The 27556-nt window shown below is 38.5% G+C and overlaps 2 protein-coding genes across 3 annotated transcripts in view; one reads left to right on the top strand and one right to left on the bottom strand.

Moving 5' to 3' along the window:
- The window catches only part of OR10AK7H (olfactory receptor family 10 subfamily AK member 7H), a 164041-nt gene extending 138166 nt beyond the window's left edge, over positions 1–25875 (top strand). Inside the window, exon 4 of the transcript XR_014808548.1 lies at positions 23889–25875. The gene's annotated coding sequence lies outside the window, so the exon portion shown is untranslated. The remainder of the gene's footprint in view (positions 1–23888) is intronic.
- LOC110261246 (olfactory receptor 2A12-like) overlaps positions 1–27556 on the bottom strand; it is a 76513-nt gene that overhangs the window by 32096 nt on the left and 16861 nt on the right. Inside the window, exon 2 of one of the 2 annotated variants that reach the window (XM_084965415.1) lies at positions 25281–25370. The exons of the other annotated variant lie outside the window; for it this stretch is intronic. The gene's annotated coding sequence lies outside the window, so the exon portion shown is untranslated. The remainder of the gene's footprint in view (positions 1–25280; positions 25371–27556) is intronic. 2 annotated transcript variants of the gene reach the window in all.

The following is a 27556-nucleotide window of genomic DNA, read 5'->3' as shown; positions in this document are numbered from 1 at the left end:
AGACATTCAGATACAGGGAGTACAGAGGGTCCCAAAAAGATGAACCCAAACAGACCCATACATATCCCAACAGACCCAAGACATGTCATAGTTAAAATGGGAAAAGTTAAAGAAAGGATTCTAAAGGCAGCAAGGGAAAAACAAAAATTCAGTCACAAAGGAAGCCCTATAAGGTGATCAGCTGATTTCTTTGAAGAAATTTTACAGGCCAGAAGGAAGTGGTATGATATATTCAAAGTCCTGTAAGGGGAAATGTTCAGTTCAGGATATCCTACCCAGCAGGACTGTCACTTAGAATAGAAGGAGAGATAGAGAATTTCTCAGAAAAGCAAAAACTAAAAGAATTCAGTAATGTTACACCTACCCTAAAAGAAATTTTGGAGGGTTGTCTCTAAATAGAAAAGAAGCAAGAATCTATAGGAAAGGGAAAGTCACAAAAGGAAAGGAAAATTTATAAAAGGGCTGAGATTACTTAAATAAGCCAGTACATAGATTTTAAAAAATAAAAAGTCCTCAAAACAATCATAAATACAATAATCAGTAAAAGGATAAACATGAAGAGAGAAAGTAGGAAATCAAACCCCACAAATTTGCAGGAAGGCAGTAAAAAATATATCTCTTGGAATGATTTAAACTTGTATGATTATCGGTTTAAAGTAAGTACATACAGTTGTAGGTCAACATTCTTCAACTCTCTGGTAACCACAAATCCAAAACATACCACAGAGTAAGATAGGCTTGAGCATGTATTGTACAATATGGCCAATCTAGCCAATATTTTGTAACAACCGTAAGTGGAAAATTATCCTTATATATAAATTGAAAATTTTCAATTACCAAAAAAGCATACAACAGATTCACAAAAACCCAAAAGAGGAATTCAAACATACTACAAAAGAAAACATCAAACCACAAAAAGAAAAGCAAAAAGAAGAAGAAAGAAAAAAGAAATAACAACTGGAAAACAAGGTTTAAAATGGCAATAAGCACATACCTATAAATAATTACTTTAAATATTACTGGATTAAATTCTCCAATCAAAAGCACAGAATGGCATATCAGATTCAAATATCCAAGAAAGGAGTTCCGGTCATGGCTCAGGGGGTAACGAATCCGACTTGGAACCATGGGGTTGTGGGTTCAATCCCTCACCTTGCTCAGTGGGTTAAGGATCTGGCATTGCCATGAGCTGTAGTATAGGGAGCAGATGTGGCTCAGATCCCATGTTGCTGTGGCTGTGGTGTAGGCCTGTGGCTACAGCTCTGATTAGACCACTAGCCTGGGAACCTCCATACGCCAAGGGAGCGGCCCAAGAAATGGCAAAAAAAAAAAAAAAGACAAAACTAAACAAACAAAACGTCAAGAAAGTACAATATACTACCTACAAGACACTCCCTTCAGGGCAAAAGACATACAAAGCATGAAAGAGAGGGGATGGAAAAAGACAGTTCATGAAAATGGAAATGACAAGAAAGCAGGGATAGCAATACTCATATCAGACAAAACATACTGTAAAACAAAGCCATAAAGAAAGAAAAAGAGGGGCATTATATAATAATAAAGGGATCAATACAAGAAGAGTATATTACAGTCACTAACTTACATATGCACTCAATATAGGAGAATATAATTATGCAAAACAAACACTAACAGACATAAAAGGAGAAATGGACAAAAACGTAATAATAGTAAGAGATTTTAATGCCCCCATTATCATCACCAGAGATGATCCAGGCAGAAAATCAATAAGCCGAAAGATGTCCTACATGACACAATAAACCAGTGGGAATATATATATATATATATATATATATATATATATATATATATATATATATATGGACTTGATATATACATAGGACACTGCATTGAAAGAAAATGAGAGACATTCTTTTCAAGCACACATGTAACATTCTCTAGGATAAACCACATATTCAATCTGAAAACAAAATCAACAAATTTAAAAGGATACAAATCAATCCAAACATCTTTTAGATCACCATGATATTAAACTAGAAATCAGCCACAAAAAGAAAAACAGTAATAAAACAAACACATGGAGACTAAAGAACAAGTTATTGGAAAGTGAAGGAGTCAATGATGTAATCAGAGAAGAAATCAGAAAATACCGCTAGACAATGAAAACACAACCTTACAAGATCTGTGAGAGGCCGAAAAAACAATTCTAAGAGGGAAGTTTCTAATGACAAACTTCTCCAGGAAATAAGAAAAATCTCAAACAACCTAACCTACTACCTAAAAAAATTAGAAAAAGAGAACAAAACCCAAAGTTTACAGAACAAATGAAATAATAAAGATCAGAGATGAAATAAATAAAATAGAGATGAAAAAAATCAGTGTAAGATAACACTAAAAGCTAGTTCTGGTATTTTGAGAAAACCAAAATCAACACACTTCAAGCCAGGCTCACCAAGAAGAAAAGACAGAAGACTCAAATAAAATAAGATAGGAAAGCAGAGAAGTGACAGATGATACCACAGAAATGCAAAAAATCATAAGAGAATACAATAAACAGTTACATGATAACAAATTGGACAACCTAGAAGAAGTGGACAAGTGTGTAGAAAAATACAGTCTACTGAAACTGAGTCAAGAAGAAATAAATCATTTGAACAGACTCACCACCAGAAGTGAAATAGAATCTTTAGTAATAATAATAATAATAATAATAATAATACTCTGCAAAGGTCTAAGACCAGATGGCTATGTACACAGAAGAACTTTATACCTCTCCTCAAATTGCTCCAAAAACTTGAAGAGGCGAGAACACTCCCAAATTCATTCTATGAAGCCACCATCACCCTTATACCAATACCAGACCAACAAACCAAAAGAAAGAAAGAAAGAAAGAAAGAGAGAGAGAGAGAGAGAGAGAGAGAGGGAGGGAGGGAGGGAGGGAGGAAGGAAATAACAAGGCAACACCTCTGATGAATGTAGATGAAAAGAAAGTAATAAAATTCTAGGAACACAATCTAACAATAAATAAATAGGATCACACACCATGATCAAGTTGGATTCATTCCACTGTCACAAATATAGTTCAACATATACATTAATCAATGTGATATAGCACATTAACAAAAGGAAAGATAACAACGCCACATGATTATTTCAATAGATACAGAAAAACCTTTTGACAAAATTCAACATCCGTTCATGATGAAAACTCTCACCAATGTGGGTAAAGAGGTAACATATTTCAATATATTGAAAGTCATATATGACAAACCCACTGCCAACGTGATACTTTACAGTTAAAAGATGAAGGCCGTCCCACTAAATTCAGGAAAGATGAAGATGCCCACTATCACCACTTCTATTTAATACAGTATTGGAAGTTCTAGGCTCAGCAATCAGTCAAGAAAAGGAAATAAATGGTATCCAAACTAGAATGGACGATTAAAACTTTAACTATTTGCAGATGACATGATACTCTGTTTCAAGAACATGATAAAGTCTCCATGCAAAATCTACTAGAAATAATACATGAATTCCACAAAGTAGCAAGATAGAAGATTACCATACACAAATCTGTTGCATTTCTTTACAAGAATAACAAAATGCCAGAAACAGAAAGTTTAAAAAAAAAACCCATTTAAAATCCCATTAAAAAAAAAAAAGCTTACCAGGAGTTCCAGTTGTGGCTCAGCAGGTTACATATCTGACTAGTATCTATAAGGAGGCAAGTTCGATTCCTGGCCTCGCTCAGTGGGTTAAGGATCCAGCATTGCCCTGAGCTGTGGTGTAGGCTGCAGCTGCAGCTGGGATCCTATGTTGTTGTTGCTATGATATAGGTTGGCAACTGAAGCTCTGCTTCTACCCCAAGCTTGGTAACTTCCATATGCTGCAGGTGCGGTCCTATAAAACCAACAAACAAAAACAAATAGAAAGAAAAAGCAGGGAAAGAAAGAAAAAGAGGAGAAAGAAAGAAAAGAAAGAAAGAAAGAAAGAAAGAAAGAAAGAAAGAGAGAGAGAGAGAGAGAGAGAAAGGAAGGAAGGAAGGAAAGAAGGAAGGAAATAGAAAAAAAATCCAGGCTATTGGACTGGAAGAATTGCTATTGTTAAAATAGCCATACTACCCAAAGAAATCTTCAGATTTAATGTAATCCCCATTAAAAAAAAAAAGTCATTTTTCACAGAACTAGAACAAATAATCCTAAAATTCATATGGAACTACACAAGACCCCAAATTGCCAAATCAATCTTGGGGAAAAAATAACAAAGCTTGAGGTATCATAGTCCCAGATTCTGAATGTACTACAAAGCTACAGTACCCCCAAAGATCATGGTGTTGGCACAAAGACAGACATAGATCAATGGAACAGAATAGAGAGGCCAGAAGTAAACTCAGGAACTTATGGTCAATTAATCTATGACAAAGGAGGCAAGAATATACAATGGAGACGTGACAGGCTCATCAGTATGTGGTGTGGGGAAAAACCAGACAGCTACATGTAAATCAATGAAAGGAGAGCATTCCTTCACATCACATACAAAAATACTCAAAATCGTTTAAAGACCTAAATACAAGACTTGACACCATAAAACTTCTACAAGAGAACATAGACAAAATATTCTCTGACATAAATTATAGCAATATTTTCTTAGATGAGTCTTCTAGGAAAAATAAAAGCAAAAATATACAAATGGGGCTCAATCAAAGAAAAGTTTTTACAAAGCAAAGGAAACCATAAAAACATGAAAAGACAACCCATGGAATGGAAGAAAATATCTGTGAATGATTTGGCCAATAGAGGTTAATATCAAAAATATACAAGCAGCTCATACAACTCAATGTCAAAACAAACAAACAAACAAACGAACCCAAAACAACCCAATCAAAAAATGGGCAGAAGACCTATAACAGGCATTTTTCCAAAGAAGATATACAGATGGCCAACAAGCACATGAAAAGATGCTAAACATCACTAATTATTAGAGCAACAAAACTTAAAACCACAATGAGGGAGGGGATTAAGATGGCGGAATAGAAGGACTGGAGCCCAACTGCTCTCCTAAAAAAAAAAAAAGTTACAACCAAATGCTGAGCAATCTGCAATCAAATGGACTGGAAACTTTCAAAAAGATATCCCACACAAGAAGACAAAGAGGAGGCCACATCAAGAGGTAGGAGGGGTAACTACGTGATATAAGCAACTCTATACCTCTCAGGTGGGAAGCCCAGCAGACTCGAAAGTAACTGGTTCACAGAGAATCACATACAGGAGTGAGAGTTCTGAGCCCCACATCAAACTCCCACATGTGGGGATCTGGCACTGGGAGAAAGAGCCCCCAGAGCAACTGGCATTGAAGTCCACTGGAGCTTGTGCACAGGAGCTCCACGGGACTGGGGGAAATGGAGCTTAAAAGGCACACACAGATGTTCATGTGTACTGGGTCCCAGGGCAAAGCAAATTCTCCATAGGAACCTGGGTCAAACCTGACTGCAGTTCTTGGAGGACCTTCTGAGAAAACAGGGGTGAATGTGGCTTGTTGTGGGGGAAGGACATTGAAAGCAAAGCTCTCAGAAAGATTCAGCCGAGTGCCTCTCTCTGGAGGTGGCCATTTTGGGAAAATATGGCCCCACTCATCAGCGCTGAGAAGCCCCAGGCCAAACAACAATCCAGGTGCGATCACAGCCCTGCCCATCAGTAAAAAGGCTGCCTAAAGACCCCCCAGGCACACAGCCTACAGCAGAACGCAGGAGGTGGAAGAATGTGTAAGGTGAGATGGAGGAGAGATTAGTGGAAATCACAGACACAGAACAGAAAAGAGAAAAAACATTGAAAACAAATGAAGAGAGTCTCAGAGAACTCTGGGACGACGTGAAACACACCAACATCTGTATTATAGGGGTGCCAGAAGGAGAAGAGAGAGAGAAGGGGACAGAAAACATATTCCAAGAGATAATAGCCAAAAACTTCCCTAACATGGGAAAGGAACCACTCACTGAAATCCAGGAAGTGCAACGAGTACCATGTAAAATAAACCCAAGGAGGAACCCCCTGAGACACACACTAATCAAACTGACCAAAATGAAAGACAAAGAGAAAATCTTGAAAGCAGCTAGGGAAAAGAAACAAATAACATACAAGGGAACCCCAATAAGGTTATTGGCAGATTTTTCAGCAGAAACTCTGCGGGCCAGAAGGGAGTGGCATGATATACTTCACGTGATGAAAGGGAAAAACCTCCAACCAAGATTACTCTACCCAGCAAGGCTCTCATTCAGATTTGAAGGAGAAATCAAAACCTTCACAGGTAAGCAAAAGCTAAGAGAATTCAGCAACACTAAACCAGCATTATGAAAAATACTAAAGGAACATCTCTAGGCAGCAAAGAAAAGGCCTCAGCCAGAAACAAAAATGCCACAAATGACAAGGCTCACCAGTAAAGGTATCTATAGAGTAAAGATATGAAATCATCCACGCACAATTATGCCATCAAAATCAGAAATCGTGAGAAGAGGTGGGTACAAATACAGGACACTGGAGATGAACTTGCAATTAAGAGAACAACAACTTAAAACTATCTCATATATATAGAGAGAGAGTCTTATATCAAAACCTCAGAATAACTGCAAACCAAAAATCTACAATTGGCACACAAACAAATAGGAAAAATCAACTCAAATACAACACTAAAGCTAGTCATCGAACCACAAGAGGAGAGAACAAGAGAAGGGAAGAAAGAAGAGCAACAAAAACAAAACCAAAGCAATTAATAAAATGGCCTTAAGAACATACATATCAATAATTACCTTAAATGTTAATGGACTAAATGCCCCAACCAAAAGACATAGACTGGCCAAATGGATATGAAACCAAGACCCATATATATGCTGCCTTCAAGAGACCCACTTCAATTCTAAGGACACATAAAAATTGAAGGTGCAAGGATGGAAGAAAATATTCTACTATGCTACTAAACAACCAATGGATCACTGAGGAAATCAAAGAGGAAATTTAAAAATACCTAGAAGCAAATGACAACAAAGATACAACACTCCAAAACTTACGGGATACAGCAAAAGCCATTCTAAGAGGAATTCTAAGAGGAATAAAAAAAAAAAGCTGGAATAGCAATACTCATATCAGACAAAGGAGACTTTAAAATGAAGAATATTTTAAGGGATAAGGAAGGTCGCTACATAATGATCAAAGGATAAATCCAAGAAGATATAACAATTTTAAATATCTCTGCACCCAACTTAGCTTCACCACAATATATAAGGCAACTGCTAACAACCTTAAAAGGACAAATCGACAATAACACAATCATAGTGGGGGACTTTAACACCCCACTTACAGCAATGGACACATCAACCAGACAGAAAATCAATAAGGAAACACAGGCCCTGAATGAAGCATTAGACCAGATGGACTTAATAGATATTTATAGGACATTCCATCCAAAAGCAAGAGAATACACATTCTTCTCAAGTGCACATGGAACATTCTCTAAGACTGATCACATCCTGGGCTACAAATCCAACCTCAGTAACTTTAAGAAAATTGAAATCATATCAAGCATCATTTCCAACCACAATGCTATACAACTGGAAATCAACAACAAGAAAAAAACTGCAAAAAACACAAACTTGGGGAGACTAAACAACATGCTGCTAAACAACCAATGGATAACTGAGGAGATCAAAGATGAAATAAAATACCTAGAAGCAAATGACAACAAAGATACGACACTCCAAAACTTACGGGATATGGCAAAAGCCATTCTAAGAGAAAAGTTTATAGCAATACAAGCCCACCTCAGGAAACAAGAAAAAGCTCAAATAAACAAGCTAACTTTGCACCTAAAGCAGCTAGAGAGAGAAGAACAGGCAAGACCTAAAGTTAGTAGAAGGAAAGAAATCATACAGATCAGAGCAGACAGAAATCAATGAAATAGAAACAAAGAAAACCATAGAAAGGATCACTGAAATGAAAAGCTGGTTCTTTGAAAAGATCAACAAAATTGATAAACCCTTAGCCAGACTTCTCAAGATAAAAAGAGAGAGGACTCAAATCAATAAAATTAGAAAGGAAAAAGGAGAAGTAACAACAGACATCACAGAAATACAAAGGATCATAAGAGACTACTACATGCAACTATACGCCAATAAAATGGAAAACCTAGAAGAAATGGACAAATTCTTAGAAAAGTACAATCTTCCAACACCAAACCAAGATGAAATACAAAAGATGAATAGACCAATCCCAAGTACTGAAATTGAAATTGTGATGAAAAACTTCTAACAAACAAACGTCCAGGGCCAGATGGCTTCACAGGAGAATTCTATCAAACATTTAGAGAACAGCTAACACCTATCCTTCTGAAACTATTTCAAAAAAATGCAGAGGAGGGGATACTCCCAAATTCATTCTATGAGGCCACCATCACCCTGATACCAAAACCATGCACAGATACCACAAAAAAAGAAAACTACAGGCCAATTTCACTGATGAACATAGATGCAAAAGTCCTCAACAAAATACTAGCAAACCGCATCCAACAATCCATTAAAAGGACTGTACATCATGATCAAGTGGGATTTATCCCAGGGATACAAGGGTTCTTCAATATCCACAAATCCATCAGTGTGATACACCACATTAACAAACTGAAGAATAAAAACCATATGATCCTCTCAATAGACATGGAAAAAGCCTTTGACAAGATCCAACACCCATTTCTGATAAAATCCTTCAGAAAGTGGGCATAGTGGGAACATGCCTCAACATAATAAAGGCCATTTTGACAAACTCAGAGCTAACATCATTCTCAATGGTGAAAAGCTGAAAGGATTCCTGCTGAGATCAGGAACAAGACAAGGATGTTCGCTCTCGCCACTACTCTTCAACAGAGTTCTGGAAGTCCTAGCCACAGCTATCAGAGAGGTAAAAGAAATAAAAGGAATCCAAATTGGAAAGAAAGAAGTAAAACTGTCACTATTTGCAGATGACATGATACTATACCTATAGAATCCTAAAGACTCTACCAGAAAACTGTTAGAGCTCATCAATGAATTTGGCAACGCCCCAGGTTACAAAATTAACACACAGAAATTGACGGCATTTCTATACACTAACAATGAGAGATCAGAAAGAGAAATTAGGGAAGCAACCCCATTTACCATCGCATCCAAAAGAATAAAATACCTAGAAGTAAACCTATCTAAACAGACAAAATACCTGTGCTCAGAAAACTATAAGACACTGATGAAAGAAATCAAAGATGACACAAATAGAAAGACATACCATGCTCTTGGATAGGAAGAGTCAATATTATCAAAATGACTATCCTACCCAAGGCAATCTACAGATTCAATGCAATCCCTGTCAAATTACCAAGGACAGTTTTCACAGAACTCAAACAAAATATTTTAAAGTTTGTTTGGAAGCACAAAAGACCCAGAATAGCCAAAGACATCCTGAAAAACAAAAATGGAGCTGGAGGAATCAGGCTCCCTGATTTCAGACTATACTACAAAGCTACAGTCATCAAAACTATATGGTCCTGGCACAAAGGCAGAAATCTAGATCAGTGGAACAGGATAGAAAGCCCAGAATTAAACCCACACATCTACAGCCAACTAATATATGACAAAGGAGGCAAGAATATACAATGGAGAAAAGAAAGCCCCTTCAATAATCGGTGCTGGGAAAACTGGACAGCCACATGGAAAAGAATGAAATTAGAACACTCCCTAACACCATACACAAAAATAAACTCCAAATGGATCAACGACCTAGATATAAGACCAGACACTACAAAACTCTTTGAGGAAAACATAGCCCAAACACTCTCTGACAGAAACAACAGCAACATCTTCTCAGATCCACCTCTTAGAGTATTGACAATAAAAACAAAAATAAACAAATGGGACCTAATCAAACTTCAAAGTTTCTGCACAGCAAAGGAAACCCTAAACAAAACTAAAAGACAATACACAGAATGAGAGAAAATCATTGCAAATGAATCAGCTGACAAGGGATTAATGTCCAAAATTTATAAATACCTTCTGCAGCTCCATTCCAAAAAAACCAACAACCCCATCAAAAAATGGGCAGAAGATCAAAACAGACAGTTCCCCAAAGAAAACATACAGATGGCCAAAAAGCACATGAAAAGATGTTCAACATCACTCATTATTAGAGAAATGCAAATGAAACCACTTTGAGGTACCACCTTACACCAGCCAGAATGGCCATCATCCAAAAGTCTACAAACCATAAATGCTGGAGAGGGTGTGGAGAAAAAGGAACCCTATTACACTGTTGGTGGGATTGTAAATTGGTGCAACCACTGTGGAAAACAGTATGGAGATTTCTCAGAAAACTAAACATAGAACTCCCATTTGATCTAGCAATCCCACTCCTGGGCATCTCTCCAGAGAAAACCATGACTCTCAAAGACACATGTACTCCAATGTTCATTGCAGCACTATGTACAATAGCCAAGACATGGAAACAATCTAAATGCCCATCAACAGAGGAGTGTATCAACATATACACAATGGAATATTACTCAGCCATTAAAAGGAATAAAATACTGGCATTTTTAGCAACATGGATGGACCTAGAAATTATCATGCTAAGTGAAGTCAGTCAGACAATGAAATACCAACACCAAATGCTTTCACTGACATTTGGAATATAAAGAAAGGACACAACAACCTTCTTTGCAGAACAGATGCTGACTCACAGACTTTGAAATACTATGGGTTCCAAAGGAAACAGTTTGGGGTGTGGGGGGATGTGCTGGGGTTGTGGGATGGAAATCCTATAAAATTGGATTTTGACAATCATTATACAAGTATAAATGTAATAAATTCATTGAGTAATAAAAATAAAAATAAAAAATGTAAGGATTGATAATATTAAAATGTTATATATTAAAATAAAAAAACTTTTGGTTAATAAAAGACAGTCTAAGAGTGAGTAAAAACAAACTACAGAGAGGAAAAGGATGTTTTAGGATGGAGTTAGTAGTTGCAAACTATTGCATTTGGAGTGGATAAGTAATGAGATCCTGCTGTATAGCCCAGGGAGCAATAGCCAATCATTTGTCTTTTGGAACATGATGGAGGATAATATGAGAAAAAGAATGTATATATATGTATGTGTAACTGGGTCACTTTGCTCACAGCAGAAATTGACTGAAAACTGTAAATCAACTATAGTAAATAATAAAATTTTTTGTAATTTAAAAAAAAAGAATTATAATAGAAAAATGGCTCCTATCCATCATATATAAAGAACTCCTACGGATCAATGAAACAGATCAATAGTCCAGTAGAAAAATGGCAGAAGACTTGAAATGGCACTTCACAAAGAAGGAGATCAAAATGACCAATAAAAATACAAAAAGGTTCTCAATTTCAATGATATTCAGGGAAATGCACATTGAAACTATTAATATACCAGACTCTTTAGAATGGCTAAAATTATAGGTTGTCAATACAAAATGCTGATAAGGATGTGGGACAAATGGAACTTGTACATTGATGCTGGAAATCTAAATTGGTATAACCACTCGAAAATGTTTGACACAGTCCATTAAATTTGAATTTGCACATACATGAGCCAGCAGTTTCATTGACTATCTATATTTACAAGAGGAATGTTTATACATGGGCCAAAAAAAGAAGAAATGTATATGCTGTGTAAAGAAGATGTGGTACATATATACAACAGAATATTACTCAGCCATAAAAAGAATGAAATAATGCCATTTGCAGCAACATGGATGCATCTAGAGATCATCATTCTAAGTGAAATTAGGCAATGAAAAACAAACATCATATGATATGACCTATATGTGGAATCTAAAAAAGGATACAAATGAACTTATTGCAGAACAGAGACAGACTCACAGACTTGAAAACAAACTGATGGTTACTACTGGGGACAAGTGGTGGTGGTGGGGAGGGGGGGACTGGAGTTTGGGTTTGGCACATGCACGTTATGATATATGGAATGACTGGCCAACAGGGACCTGCGATATAGCACAGGGAACTCTACCCAATATTCTGTGGTAATCTATATGATAAAGAATCTGAAAAAGAATAGATGTGTATATATGTATAATAACTGAATTGCTTTGTTGTACAGCAGAAATTATCACAACATTGTAAATCAACTATACTTCAACAAAACTTTTAAAAACAGGAAAAAAAAGAAATGCTCATAGCAGCATTATTTCTAATAGATCCATACTGAAAGCAACCCAATATCTATTAACAGCATAATGGAAAAACAAATGCATATTCATACACTGGGATATTCTACAGCTATAAATAGCATATAAATAACAAAAATGCACAAAATGATATGAATGATATTAATAAATCTGGTATCATAAAATAGAGCAAATGAAGACAGACCAAAGAATGCATGCTGTGTGATTAAAGTTATGAAAAGTTCAAAAGAAGGTAAAGCTAATTTATGGCATTTTAGGTCAGAATAAGATTTTCCTTTGGGTATTACGGAGAGGTTAGTAATTTTAAGAGGTATTGGGCAGGAGTTTTTGCCTGCTAGTAATGTTAAAGATGCCCAAATTATTTTTGAGACAAATTTGTCATTCCTGATTAAACATCTTAGCAACCTATGAATAAAACTTATTTTCTTAGCATAATGGTTAATATCTATTTCTAACAGCCAATCGTATTTCTGTTAAAGTTTTGGCAAAAGAAGTCCAGAGGCATTCCAGATTGTCTATACCAGCAGAATCCAATTCAAATTAATCCTACATATTGAACTAGTACAGACTGCCTTTATACATGGATTAAACTATTACAAATTTCTCCATGTAATCTCAAATTGATCTAAATAAATTTAAAGTGTTTCAAACTGTCTATTTACACATATCTGACCTTTAAAGTAGTGGTATTATCCTGTCCCATTTTTAAATTGGGATATTTGCTTTATTGCAGTGGTCTAGAACCAAACCTGCAATACCTCCGAGGTATGTGTTCATTATAGCTTACATTCATTCATTCACTTAAGTGTAATGGATTTACTACATTAGTTTCAGGTGTAGAGTGTAGTGATTCAGAATTTTTATAGACTGTACTCCATTAAAAGTTATTATAATGGCTATAATTCCCTCATATATCCTTTCTGGTTATCTATTTTTAAAAATGGCTGCACCCACAGCACATGGAAGTTCCTGGGCCAGGGATTGAATCTGAGGCACAGGTGCAATCCACGCCACAGCTGCAGCAATGCCAGATTCTTTAAACCACTCCATGCTGGGGATCTAACTTGCACCTCCACAGCAACCTGAGCTGATGCAGTCAGATTCTTAACCCACTGTGCCACAGTGGGAACTCCCTACTTATCTATTTTATACATAGTAGCTTGTATCTCTTAACCCATGCCCCTAATTTGCGGCTCCTCTCTTCCCTCTCCTCACTGGTAACTACTAGTTTACTTTCTGTATCTGTGAGTCTGTTGCTATTTGGCTATACACATTTAGTTGTATTATTTTTTAGATTCCACATTTAAGTGATATTATACAGTATTTGTCTTTCTCTGACTTATTTCATCAAGCATATTCTCTAGGTCCACCCATGTTGCTGCAAATGGCAATATTTCATTCTTTTTTATTGTCGAGCAACATTTCATTATATATGTCTTCTTTATCCATTCATCTGTCGATGGACACTTAGGTTGCTTCCACATTGTAAGCAGTGCTGTTATGCACATTGGGGTACATGTATCTTTTCAAATTAGTGCTTTGGTTTTCCTCAGGATATATACTACAGAATTGCTGAGTCTATTTTTAGTTTTTTGAAAGCCTCCATACTGTTTTCCAGAGTGGCTGCATCAATTTACATTCCCACCAACAGTGTGTGAGGGCGCCCTTTCTCTACATGCTCTCCAGCGTCTGTTACTTGTGGACTTCTTTTTTTTTTTTTTTTTTTTTTTTTATTGTCTTTTTGCCATTTCCAGGGCCCCTCCTGTGGCATATGGAGGTTCCCAGGCTAGGGGTCAAATCGGAGCTGTAGCCACCAGCCTACACCAGAGCCACAGCAAAGCGGGATCCGAGCTGCGTCTGTGACCTACACCACAGCTCACGGCAACGCTGGATGCTTAACCCACTGAGCAAGGGCAGGGACCGAACCCGCAACCTCATGGTTCCTAGTCGGATTCGTTAACCACTGCGCCACGACGGGAACTCCACTTGCAGACTTCTTGATGATAGCCACTCTGACAGATGTAAAGTGATTATCTCATTTTTTTTTGATTTGCATTTCTCTAATAATTAGTGATGTTGAGCATCTTTTCATTTGCCCATTAGCCATCTGGATGTCTTCTTTGGAAAAATGTCAGTTCAGGTCTTCTGCCCAATTTTTAATCAGGTTTTTTAAAGTAATAAATTGTATGAGCAGTTTACATATTTAGGATATTAAACCCTGTCATTTATATCATTTGCAAATATTTTCTCCTATTTCAATTAGCTGTCTTTTTTTTTTTTCCAATGATTTCCTTTGCTTGGCAAAACCTTTAACTTTAATTAGGTCCCATTTAAAAATTTTTCCATTAATTTCTTTTGCCTTAGGAGACAGATCAAAAAATATTTTGCCATGATTACTGTCAAATAGTGTTCTGCCAATGTTATTTTCTAGGAGTTTTATAGTTTCAGGTCTTATATTTAGGTCTTTAATCCATCTTGAGTTTATTTTGTATATGATGTGGGAAAATGTTCCAATCTCATTCTTTAACATGTAGCTGTTCAGTTTTCCCAGAACCACTTACTGAAGAGACTACCTGTTCTCCATTGTACACTCTTGCCCCTTTTGTCGTAGGATTATTGGCCACAGGTGCATGAGTTTATTCCTGGGCTCTCTATACTGCTCCATAGATCCAAGTGTCTGTCTTTGTGCCAGTAACAGGCTTTTTTTGTTTTTTGTTTTTTGTTTAATGTAGCTATGTAGTATTATTAGAAGCCTGAAAAGTGATACCTTCAGTTTTGTTCTTTTTTCAAGATTCCTTGCCAATTTGGGGTTTCTCATGGTTCCATATGAATTTTGGGATTATCCGTTCTAGTTCTGTGAAAAATGTCATGGGTATTTTGATAGAGAATGCATTAAATTCATAGATTGCTTTGAGTAGTATGGCTGTTTTAACAATATTAATTCTTCCAAATCTAGAGCATGGAATATCTTTCCATTTCTTTGTATTAGCTTCAATTTCCTTTATCAATGTTTTATAGTATTTGGAGTATAGATCTTCCACCTCCTTGGTTAAATTTATTTCTAGTTTTTAAAATTCTTTTTGATGTGATTTTAAATGGTATTTTAAACTTTTTATTTCTATTTTATTAATATATAGAAAAACAACAGATTTATCTATATTAATCTTGTATCCTGAAACTTTGCAGAATTCATTCATTATTTCTAATAATTCTAGGGTGGAGACTTTAGAATTTTCTATGTAAAGTATCATATCACCATCTGCAAATAGTGACAGTTTTAATTCTTCCCTTGTAATTCATATTCCTATTTCTTTTTCTTTTCTGATTGCTCACACTAGAACTTCCATTATTATGCTAAATAGAAGTGGTGAGAGTGGGCATTCTTGTCTTATTCCTGAATTTAGAGGAAAGGCTTTCAGTTTTTCACAACTAAGGCGTTAGCTGTGAGTTTGTCATAAATGGCCCTAATTATGTTGAGATGTATTCCCTCTATACACACTTTGATGTGAGTTTTTATCATGGATGGATATTGAATTTTGTTGAAGCTTATTCTGCATCTATTTATATGATCATGTGATTTTTTTTCATCTTTCCTGTTAATACGGTGTTTCAAATTGATTTTTGAATATTGAACCATCCTTGCATCCTTGGACTAAATCCCACTTGATCATGGTGTATGATCCTTTCTATATATTGTTGGATTGAGGTTGCTAATATTTTGCTATGGATTTTTGCATCTACATTCATCAGAGATATTAGCCTGTAATTTCCTTTTTTTCATAGTGTCTTTAACTATTTTTGGTATTAGGGTAATAGCTTCATAGAATGAATTTAGGAGTCTTCTGTCCTCTTCGACTTTTTTGGAATTGTTTTAGAAGGATAGATGTTAGTTCTTCATATGTTTGGAGACTTCTCCTGTGAAGCTGTCCCGTCCTGAACTTTTATATGCTGGGATATTTTTAAATTACAAATTAAGTTTCACTAACTGTGATTAGTCTATTGAAATTGTCTATTTCTTCTTAAGTTTTCGCAAGTGCATGGTTCTAGAAATTTGTTCATTTCTTCTAGGATTGTTTGTTCAATTTATTGGCATATAACTGTTTTTAGTCTTCTCTTTTGATGTTCTTGTATCTCGGTGGTATCAGTTGTTATTTTTCCTCTTCCATTTCTTTTTTTTTGTTTGTTTGTTTGTTTTTGTTTGTTCGTTTGCGTCCAATTTCTTCCTTTTGAGCCTGGCTAAGTGTTTATCAAATTTATTTTTTCAAAAAATCAGTTCTTGGAGTTCCCATTGTGGTGCAGCAGAAATGAATCTGACTAGTATCCATGAAGTTGTGGGTTTGATACCTGGCCTCACTCAGTGGGTTGGGGATCAGGCATTGCTATGAGCTGTGGTGTACATTGCAGATGCAGCTCAGATCCTGTGTTGCTGTGGCTGTGGCATAGGCTGGTAGCTGTAGCTCTGATTGGAATCCCAGCCTGGGGACTTCCATGTGATGCAGGTGCAGCCCTTAAAAAAAAATCAGCTATTGATTCATTGATCTTTTATGGGTTTTTTTTTTTTTTGGCTCTATTTGGTTTCATATCTGATCTTTACTGTTTCTTTCCTTCTTCTGACTTTTGTCTTTATTTTTCTCTTTCTAACGCTTTCAGGTGATAGGTTAGGGTGTTTGAAACTTTTATTTTTTCTTAAGGAAGGCCTGTATCACTATGAACTTCTCTCTTAGAACTGCTTTTGCTGCATCCCATAGATTTTGGAGTGTTATGTTTCCATTTTCATTTATCTTGAAGTATTTTCCAGTTTCCTCTTTGGTATCTTCATTGATCCATTGTTTTTTAAGCAGCATGTTTTTAGTTACCATGGGTTTATTTTTTCCCCATTACTCTCTGTGTAATTGATTTCTAGTTTCATACTGTTGTGATCAGAAAAAGTTCTTGATAAACTTTGTTCAGGCTTGTTTTTTTGGCCGAGCGTGTGATCTATCCTGGAGAATGTTCCATGTGCACGTGAAAAGTGCTGTTTTGGGATATAATATCCTGTATTAAGCCCAACAAGTCTCTCTTGTCACTCAACAATACTTTTTTAAATTGATTTTTATGTCTGGATTATCTGTCCATTGACAGATGGACAGTGGGGTAATAAAGCCCCCTACTATTATTGTATTATGATCAATTTCTCTATTTATGTCTGTTAGTTTTTGCTTTATAAATTTGGGTGCTTCTACATTTGATGCCTATATGTTAACAAGTATAATATCCTTTTCTTGTATCGATCCCTTCATCATTATTTTCAATGCCTTTGTCTTTTGTTATAGCCTTTGTTTTAGAGTCTATTTTGATTGATATGAGTACCACTACCCTTGTTTTCCTGTTTCAGTTTGCATGAAATATCTTCCTCTGTCCCCTCACTTTCATTCTCTGTGTGGTGTTAACTCTGAAATGAGTCACTTGGAGGCAGCATATAAAAGTGTCTTTTTAAAAATCCAATCAGCTACCCTATGCCTTTTGATTGGAGCATTTATTCCAAGTAATTATTGATAGGTTTGTATTTATTTATTCTTTAGTACTTGTTTTCTGGTTGTTTTTGTATAGTTTTTTCTCTTCATTATTCCTCTTTTTGCTTCTTCCCTTATGGTCTGATGATCTTATTTAGTAGTATGCTTGGGTTCCTTTTTTATAATTTGTGTATGTGTAGTTTAGGTTTTTGATTTGTATTACCATGGGGTTCATAGATATTGACCTGTAACTTTATATATTTGTTTTAATCTGGTAGTCATTTGAGTTCAAATTCATTCTAAAAGATCTATGTATTTACTCCCCTCCCCCATATTTTGTGTTTCTGATGTCTCACTTTACATCTTCATGTTAATAATTTGCTGTTTATCATCATTATTGTTGTCTTTTATAATTTTTTAGTCCTTTAATCTTTATACTGGCTTATTTAATTGGTTGATCCTCATTCTTTATTATATATTTGCCTTTCCTAGTAGGATTTTCCCCTTTTCTATAGATTCTTGCTCCTTTTCCACATAGAGAAGACCCTTTAACATTTAAGTTAGGTTTAACACTTTTTAAAGTTAGGTTTAATATTGATGAACTTTTTTTTTTTTTTTTTTTTTGCTTTTTTAGGACATCTGCAGCATATGGAAGTCTCCAGGATAAGGGTAGAATTGGAGCTACAGCTGCCAGCCTATGCCACAGCCACAGCAATGTGGGATCTGAGCTGAGTCTGTGAACTGCACCACAGCTCACAGCAATGCCGGATCCTTAACCCACTGAGGGAGGCCAGGGATTGAACCTACATCCTCATGGATCCTAGTCGGATTCATTTCCACTGCTCCACAGCATGAGCACCTGATGAACTCTTTTAGTTTTTGCTTGTCTGAGAATTTCTTTCTCTTTCCTTATATTCTAAATGATATTCTTGCTGAGTATTCTTGCTGATAGATATTCTTGCTATGTTGCATGTTTATTCTCTTTCATCACTTTGTATCATATTACTCTCTTCTGACCTGCAAAGTTTTCACAGAAAAATCAGCTGATAGTCCATGAGGGTTCCCTTCTATATGACTTTTTGTTTTTCTCTTGCTGACTTTAGAATCCTCTCTTTAAATTTTTCTGTTTTAATTGTGATATGTCTTGGTACGGCTCTGCTCTGGGTTCATTTGGTTTGGAACCTTAGTGCTCTCTAAACCTGGATATCTATTACCTTTTTTAGATCTGGGAAGTTTTCAGCCATAATTTCCTCAAATATATATTTGATCCCTTCTTTCTCTCTTCTCCTTCTGGGACTCTTGTGATAAGAATGTTGGTTCTCTTAACATTATTCCAAAGGTCTCTTAAATTGCTTTCGTTTTTAAAAAAATTTAAAAATTGTCTATTTGCTATTCTGATTGGGTGATTTCCATTATTCTACCTTCTAGGTCACTTATGTGCTCTTCCATATCACTTAGTCTGCATTCATTCCTTCTGTTGTGATTTTACTTCACCGAGTTCTTCATTTCTGATTGTATCTTTTTATATTAGAAAATATAAAATCTTATCAAGGAAGTGAAAGACTTGTATGCTGAGAACTATAAAACATTAATAAAGGAAACTGAAGATGATTCAAAGAAAAGGAAAGATAGTCCATGCTCTCGGATTGGGAGAGTTAACTCTCTTTAAAGGGCCATACTACCCAAAGCAATCTACAGATTCAATGCAATCCCTATCAAATTACTCATGAAATATTTCACAGAATTAGAACTAATCCTAAAATTTATATGGAACCATAAAAGACTCAGAATTGTCAAAGCAATCCTGAGAGAAAATAACAAAATAGGAGGCATAACCCTCCTAGACTTCAGACGGTACAATACAGTAATCAAAACTGCATGATATTGGCATGAAACAGACATATGGATCAATGGAACAGAACAGAGAGCCCAGAAAAAATACCTCTGGTCAATTATTCTTTGACAATGAATGCAGGAATATATGATGGAGGAGTTCTCTTCGTGGCTCAGTGGTTAACGAACCCAACTAGGAATGATGAGGTTGTGGGTTCAACCCCTGGCCTTGCTCAGTGGGTTAAGGATCTGGCATTGCCATGAGCTGTGGTGTAGGTCACAGACCCGGCTCAGATCTGGCATTGCTGTGGTTGTGGTATAGGCCAGCGGCTACAGCTCCGATTAGACCCCTAGCCTGGGAACCTCCATATGCCACAGGAGCAGCCCTAGAAAAGGCAAAAAGACAAAAAAAAAAAAAAGAATATACAATGGAGAAAAGACTGTCTCTCTAGCAAGTGGTGTTGGGAAAGTTGGACAGCCTCATACATATCAATGAAATTAGAACCCACCATCACACCATACAAAAAAATAAATAAATAAACCCAAGATGGCCTAAATATTTAAATATAAGACATGACACCATAAGGCTCCTAGAAGACAACATATGCAAAACATTCTTTGACATAAATTTTACCAATGCTTTCTTAAGTCAGTCTCCCAAGGCAATAGAAATAAAAACAAAAATAAACAAATGGGACCTAATCAAACTTACAAGTTTTTCACAGCAAAAGAAACCATAAATAATATGAAAAGACAACCTGCAGAATGGGAGAAAATATTTTCAAATGATGTGACCGATAAGGGCTTAATTTCCAAAATACATAAGCAGCTCATACAACTCAATAATAAAAAAAAAAAAACCAATTGAAAGATGGGCAGAAGATTTAAATGGACGTTTCTCCAAAGAAGACATACAGAAGATCAATAGACACATGAAAAGATGCTCAGCATTGCTAATTATTAGAGAAATGCACATTAAAACCACAACGAAGTACCCCCATCAGTCAGAATGGCCATCATTAAAAAATCTACAAAGGGAGTTCCCGTCATGGCGCAGTGGTTAATGAATCTGACTAGGAACCATGAGGTTGCGGGTTCTATCCCTGCCCTTGCTCAGTGGGTTAACGATCCGGCGTTGCCGTGAGCTGTGGTGTAGGTTGCAGACGCAGCTCGGATCCCGCGTTGCTGTGGCTCTGGCGTAGGCCGGTGGCTACAGCTCCGATTGGACTCCTAGCCTGGGAACCTCCATATGCTGCGGGAGCGGCCCAAGAAATGACAAAAAAAAAAAAAAAAAAAAAATCTACAAATAAACAAGTGCTAGAGGGAACGTGGGGGAAAGAGAGCTCTCTTACACTGTTGGTGGGAATGTGAATTCATATAGTGACTATGGAAAACATTACGGCGGTTTCTCAAAGAACTAAAAATAGAGTTGCTATATGACTCATCAATCCAACTCGTGGACATATATCTGGAGAAAGCCATAATTTAGAAAGATACAGACACCTCTATATTCACAGCAGCACTAGTTACAATAGCCAAGTTACATGGAAACAACCTAAATATCCATCAACAGATGAATGGATTAAGACGATGTGGTTTATATATATATTCCATATATACAATGGAATACTACTAAGCCATAAAAAAAACCAAAATAATGCCATTTGCAGCAACATGGATGGACATAGAGATTATCATACTAAGGGGAGTCAGAAAGACAAATACCATATGATGTCACTTATTTTGGAATCTAAAGTATGACACAAATGAACATACCTATGAAATGGAAACAGACTCACAGATATAGAGAAGAGACCTGTGGTTGCCAAGGAGGAAGGGATGGTGGAGGGAAGGATTGGGAATTTGAGTTTAGCAGATGTAAATATTGTATATAGAATGAATAAACAACAAGGTCCTACTATAAGGCGTAGGGAAATATATTCAATATCCTGTGATAAACCATAATGGAAAAGAATATGACATATGTATATGTCATTGTGCCCTACAGCTGAAATTAACACGTTGTAAATCAATAAAATTTTTAAAAAATAAAAAAAGAGATCATACTAAGTGAAGTAAGTCAGAGAAAGACAAATATCATATGATATCACTTTTTTTTTTTTTTTGTCTTCTTGCCATTTCTTGGGCCGCTCCCGTGGCATATGGAGGTTCCCAGGCTAGGGGTCAAATCGGAGCTGTAGCCACCGGCTTATGCCAGAGCCACAGCAACTCAGGATCTGAGCCACGTCTGCAACCTACACCACAGCTCACGGCAACGCCGGATCCTTAACCCACTGAGCAAGGGCAGGGATCGAACCCACAACTTCATGGTTCCTAGTTGGATTCGTTAACCACTGAGCCACGACGGGAACTCCAAATGATATCACTTACATGTGGAATCTAATAAAAATTGAACAAAGGAATTTATCTAAAAAACAGAAACAAACTAACAAATTTCAAAACCAATCTAATGGTTATCATAGGTGGAACCAATGGGAGGAAGGAAGAATTGGGAGGGTGGGAATAACACATCCACACGACTGTATAAAAGATGGTTAATGAGAACCTACTGTATAGCACGGGAAAATCTACTCAACAGTTTGCAATAACCTATATGGAAAAAAGGATGGCTACATTTATAGGTATGACTGATTCACTTTGCTGTACATCTGAAACTAAGACTACACTGTAATCATCTATACTTCAATAAAATTAAATATAAAAATTAAAAGGAAATATAATTTCATGTTTCTTATACTATAAAATATAATTCCTTGTTAAAGTATTCCCTGTGTACATTGAATATTTTTCCTAATTCAGTTAACATTTTTATTACCAATGCTTTGACTTCTTTATCTGGCAAATTGTTTATTCCCATTTCACGTTTTCAGGGTTTTTCCTCTTGCCCTTTCTATTGAGAGTAGTTCCTTTGCTTCATTTTGCCTGACTCTTTCTGTGTCTCTGAATTTGGGTGAAACAGTACCTTTTGAAGTCATTAAGGCATTTTCTTAGGTAGATGCATCCCACGCACAGACTGTGTGCCATGCCCAATGCTTTTGATGGAAAAGCTGGATTTGACGTAGATGCAACCTACCTCTTTCCTCAGGGTGTGCTGATAACTATCACCTTTGTAGGGTAGGGCTGGAGATGGAGGGTCTAGAGCTGGCACTGGGTGTGAAGGGCGACTTCTCTGCTCAGCATCTGTCACTACCCTATGAGGGGGAGAGTCTGATCCCAAGTTTCTACCCAGTGAGGGTTGGGCCTGAGCTTTGCTCTGTTCCATTTAAGTGTTTTCTGCTCTCCCCACAGTGGGGCCCTTGCTCCAGGAGGTAGAATGCTGAAGCAGGTGGGGCCAGTACACAGACCGAGGTCCAATGTGCTGCCTGTGCAGGTGCCCTGGTCTCCACTCAGACTCAGCCTTGGATGCAAGTCCCTTTTATTCCTCACAGCCAATCACTGCCCCCAGAAATTGCAGTTCCTGCCCTGTTGTGGATCTGCTATGCAGATGAGAAAGGGCCCACAAGTACTCTCAGTGTGTCCTGGGAAGGAGCTGTGGTGGAGAAGCCACTGTCAGAGGCCTGGGCTGCTTCTGAGGCCCCACTCAAGTGTGTGCCAACATAGCTGCCATCCCACCCAGGCTCCACCCTGACCAGGTGGCCTTTGTGTCCCATGGTTGAGTCTTTTCCCCATTTGTGGCCAGCCCAGGTCCATTACTGTGCTGTGAAGTGGAGTGAGGAGAGTCAGAGCATTCTCTCAGCTTGATCTACAACACATGGCAAGGTGGTCCTTAGAAACCTGGCAGCTGCTAGAGCAGACCTCTCTCTGTCCTGCCTGGAGGGGTAGCCAGTGCACACATGCACCTCTCAAGTGGAGTCCAACCTTCCCACAGCCTTTCTGCTTGTCCCAGCAGTTCCCCCAATTACAAAATCACTATCTAACCTTTAAAGTGGAGACTATTATTCCCTTTTCACAGGTAAAGAGATAGGCTCAGAGAGGTAATACAAAACAGAAAAAAATGAATTAAATATTGAAACTTTTAGAGTCAGCCTAGTTCCATTACTTACTATGAACCTAGGCATATGTTACTTAACCTCTCTAAACCTCGTTTTGAAAAGGGGTGAAATAACAACCTGTCTTACAGAAAAAGTTATGAAGAGTAAGATACTATATACCGAGTATTTAGCCCAATACTAAGCATGAAACACTCAATAATATTTGCTATTATTATTACTACAATCTATGTCATTAGTCAGGGTGGAACAGACTATTCCATGGTAAGAGACAACTCCTGAATATCAGTGACTTAACACAACAAAGCTTTGTTTCTTGCTTATATCCCAGGCTCAGAAGAGCCAGAATGCTTTCCTTGGCAGCTCCCCTGCAATGAAGACTTGAGAGTCAGGCTACTTCCCTCTGGCAAATCTACCCTCTCAGAGACTGTCAACATCCAATCATACATATAGAGGAATGCGCAGAAAATTCATAACACTCTGTCACGTTGTCCCCACCTAATCACAAGAAGCCTGGGAAATGCCCGGGAAGCAGAAACTCTGGGATGAACACATAGCATCGTCTCTGTACCTCTGTACTTCTGTCCTGAGGGAGCAGCAAGGGTTATTGGCCTGCCACCTACTGCTTGTTCTTGTGTAGAAAGGTGAGCCCACTGTTCCCCTGATATCTGATATTTCAAGAGAGGGCAGGAGAAAGAGGAGAGAAAATACGTCAATGGCAGATTAAATCGAATCGACCACTAGGTACCAGATCGTATCCAGTCCCACTCCTTCTTAGACACACAGGGGAGCTAAAGCCCAAAGGTAAAAGGAGTTGTCAAAACACAGCAGTGATAGACAGACGCAGAATTACAGCCCAAGCCCTTGCCTGGGCTCTTTGCCCTGCAAGAGCCACAGCAAGTCCACGCCCTCCCTCCCACTTGTTCCTGGGTTTGGCCCTCTTACTAGAAGAGCCTGTGAAGGGCTACAGTAGAAAGCCTGGCTCAATGGGACTGTGGTGCCAATACTGTGGGCAGTGAGCCCCAGGGCCATGTCTCACGGCCAGGCCCCCACCTGGGCCTTCCTCACTTTTATGAGCAATTTACATTTCTTATTTAGGAAGTGCCTGTTCCTGGGTTGCCTGTCACTGCCATGGAGGAATTCTGCACTATTCTTGAAAAGAGCTGTTTTAAGAGTGTGCCTGTATTACATGAATCTTAAGGCCTCGATGTTAAGAACTATTGACTATTTTGACCCCAGGGGAAACAAACCTTGGGAAACAGAGAGGGTGGGTGGGGAGTGGGAGAGACACAGCACTCCAACCCATAATCCTTCCAAAAGGCACTTTCACTGGGCTCCACAGCCCCCGAGGGAATCTGGTGGTCATGGGTAACCTGGTTGAGAGGGGACTCCTGAGGTATTCTGAGTTCAAGTCCGACCTGTTCCACAGAAGAAAGATGGATCACAGCACTTAGAGGGCTGGGTTATTTCCATTCATCTTATCCTGCCCAACTCAGGATGGTTTGGAAATCTGATCCCACAGGCCCCCCGAAGCTCACATTGCCTCAGAGATGGTTCAGGCCTTGCTGCTCTGCCCACATCTCCTCCATTAGATTCTGTCTCTGGACCTGAGTGATACCCACTGAAGAGGGGAAGGACCTCTTTCTCAGCCTGCCCATTCCTGTGGCTCCACTGTAAAAGGCTTTTGCCCCCAAAACCCCTGCCCTCGGCCCAGTGGCCCCACCCAGGTCCTGCAGCTCCCAACTCTGTCCAGAAGGTCATCCATGAAGTCACGATGGAGGATGTGCTGCTTTCTCTTTTTGGTTCCTTAAGCCTAAGACACAGAGTCAAATGTTCTCATCTCTACCCATCTGCTGAAAGCATCACTATGAAAAGAACCAATTGTACAATTAATAGCCTCCTTCACCCTCAAACATTCTCCAAGGCTTTATTTTGTATGAAGAATTGTTCTTGGAGTCACATCTAAGCTCTCATGCTTACTTGCATCATATTCTGCTCTGAGAGTTCTACACTGTCTGTTCTTAGATTCTTCTACTAAATGGGTCTTGTCAGTGACAAGTTCAGTTTTGGACATGTACCAAATGGATTTTGGGGTGGATAAGAATTGATTTGAATTCTCTGTTGTCAGCACTTTGTTCTCAACAAAATTCATGGATATGAAAACGTATCAGCTTCTAAAAAAGTGTTTTAATGGAGCAGGAGAGCTCCTTGCAGGCTGGGGAGGTATGTAACGATGTGCTCAGCTTACAGAGGGCACCAAATCAGTGTTTGCTGACCAAATGAATAAAATAATAAAATTAACTGCAAGGGGTTGGTCAGACTGACTCGAGTCATTGCTCTGTGAGTCCACGGGAATCTGCTCAGGACATAGGTCAGCACTCGGCAATGACCCCACATTGTCAGGATGTCCTCAGGCTTTCAGATTCCCTCAGATACTTGTAGCTCAAAGCTCCTGGCCGTGCTTCCTGAAACCTCCTCAGATGAGAAGAGGGGGCTAGAGGTGCCTCTGTTTCTGTGGGCTTCATACATCCCTTTAAGTGATTAGTGGCTGAATGATAAGCTGGGAGGGGGTGTGGGGGTGTCACAGGTGAAAGTGGTGAATCTGTGCCTCTCAACTTGAAATGCCCTCTCGGAACAGACGTTAGTCTAACTCCCACTCTCCCCTGGCCATTGGGGGCCCAGTGTGAGCACCCACCTGCACCAGGTGCCCAGTGAGCTTCAGGGCAGCAGAGGGGAAGTGGCAGCCCTTCTATCGTGTGGGCTGGGTGACAGGCTAGAGAAGAGGAGGGGTCCCACAGCTCCCGTCAGGAGTTTCAGGGGTCCTGGAGTTCCCAGTGGACATTAGAAAATCAGATTTCTCTCCCTGCTCTTGCTCTCTTTCCATTAACAACCAAACTTACTGAAAGTCTGGTCTGCACGTACATATCCATTTCCTTCCACCTACCCGGTTCCGAATTCCTTACAATTTAGCTTCCACTGCATCATATATTGAAACTGTCTTCATGAACATAAGACATTTACTTATCACCAAAGCCCGATGCCCTGCTCAGCCCTCATCTTCTGGGCTTTCCTAGCACCTGCGGCAGTGACCTAGGCACCTACTTCCCTAGAAGGCCCTGAGCACCTGTGCTGCCTGGAGCTCTGTCTCCTATGTGAAATCAACTCCCCCTGCTCTACTAGGACAGTGAGGGCTATGGGAAGCCTTTCCTGGCTGCTCTAGGCTGGGTGGACCTCAATTTGCCCACAGCCTGGGCTTCCTTTTTATGGGCACATGCATCACAAATTAGAATGAAGCCCAGAGACTGAGGACCTTGTGTGTCCTCACATCTGTCTCCTGGTGCTTGGAAAGGTGCCTGGCACATAGTAGTGAATGAATGGTATTGCCTCTCAGTTCTCCTCCAGATGGTGAGGTCCCAGAGGGAAGCGGCCACGTCTGATGCTCCTACCACAGGCCACAGCATGGAGCCCAGCCTGTGGTTGAGGCAAAGATAGGCATTTGTTGAAGGAATGAGTGAGCAACCTTCTCAGTGTCCTGCTGGGTTCTCATCTTGTCTCATTCTTGAAATTAGGAAATCGGGGCAGGGGGGGCGGCTGGACAGAAGATGATGGAGTAGTAGGACATGAGACTCACCCACTACCAATAAAACACATTGAAAATCTATCTACATGTGGAACTATTCACATAGAAAATTTCTTGAATGCTGACAAAAGACCTCAGGATACTAATAGAGCAAGGAAAACATGAAACTGGGTAGCACAAAAGAAAGAACAAAGAAGAAAAAAGAGGACCTGAGAAACAAAGCAGGATGGGACCTGTGCCCCAGGATGGAGCTGAAAAAAGGGACTCTCCTGCACTCTGGGAAGTCCCCCCACGGGGGAGGAGACTAGCTGGGACAGAAAAGGAACTTTAGAGTATCATAGGAGGATGGAGCCATCAGTGTGAAACAGTTACAATGGAAACTGTCCTCCACAAATGGTCGGTGTTACTGCCCTTCACGT

The sequence above is a fragment of the Sus scrofa genome, chromosome 6 (genome assembly GCF_054392235.1).
Source record: "Sus scrofa isolate SSC_HxYL_T2T_F1_AM1 chromosome 6, Sscrofa_HxYL_maternal_Yorkshire_Landrace_v2.0, whole genome shotgun sequence".
Lineage (NCBI taxonomy): Eukaryota > Metazoa > Chordata > Mammalia > Artiodactyla > Suidae > Sus > Sus scrofa.
The sequence above is the reverse complement of the archived record's forward strand: the minus strand, read 5'-3'. Positions and strand labels throughout refer to the sequence as shown.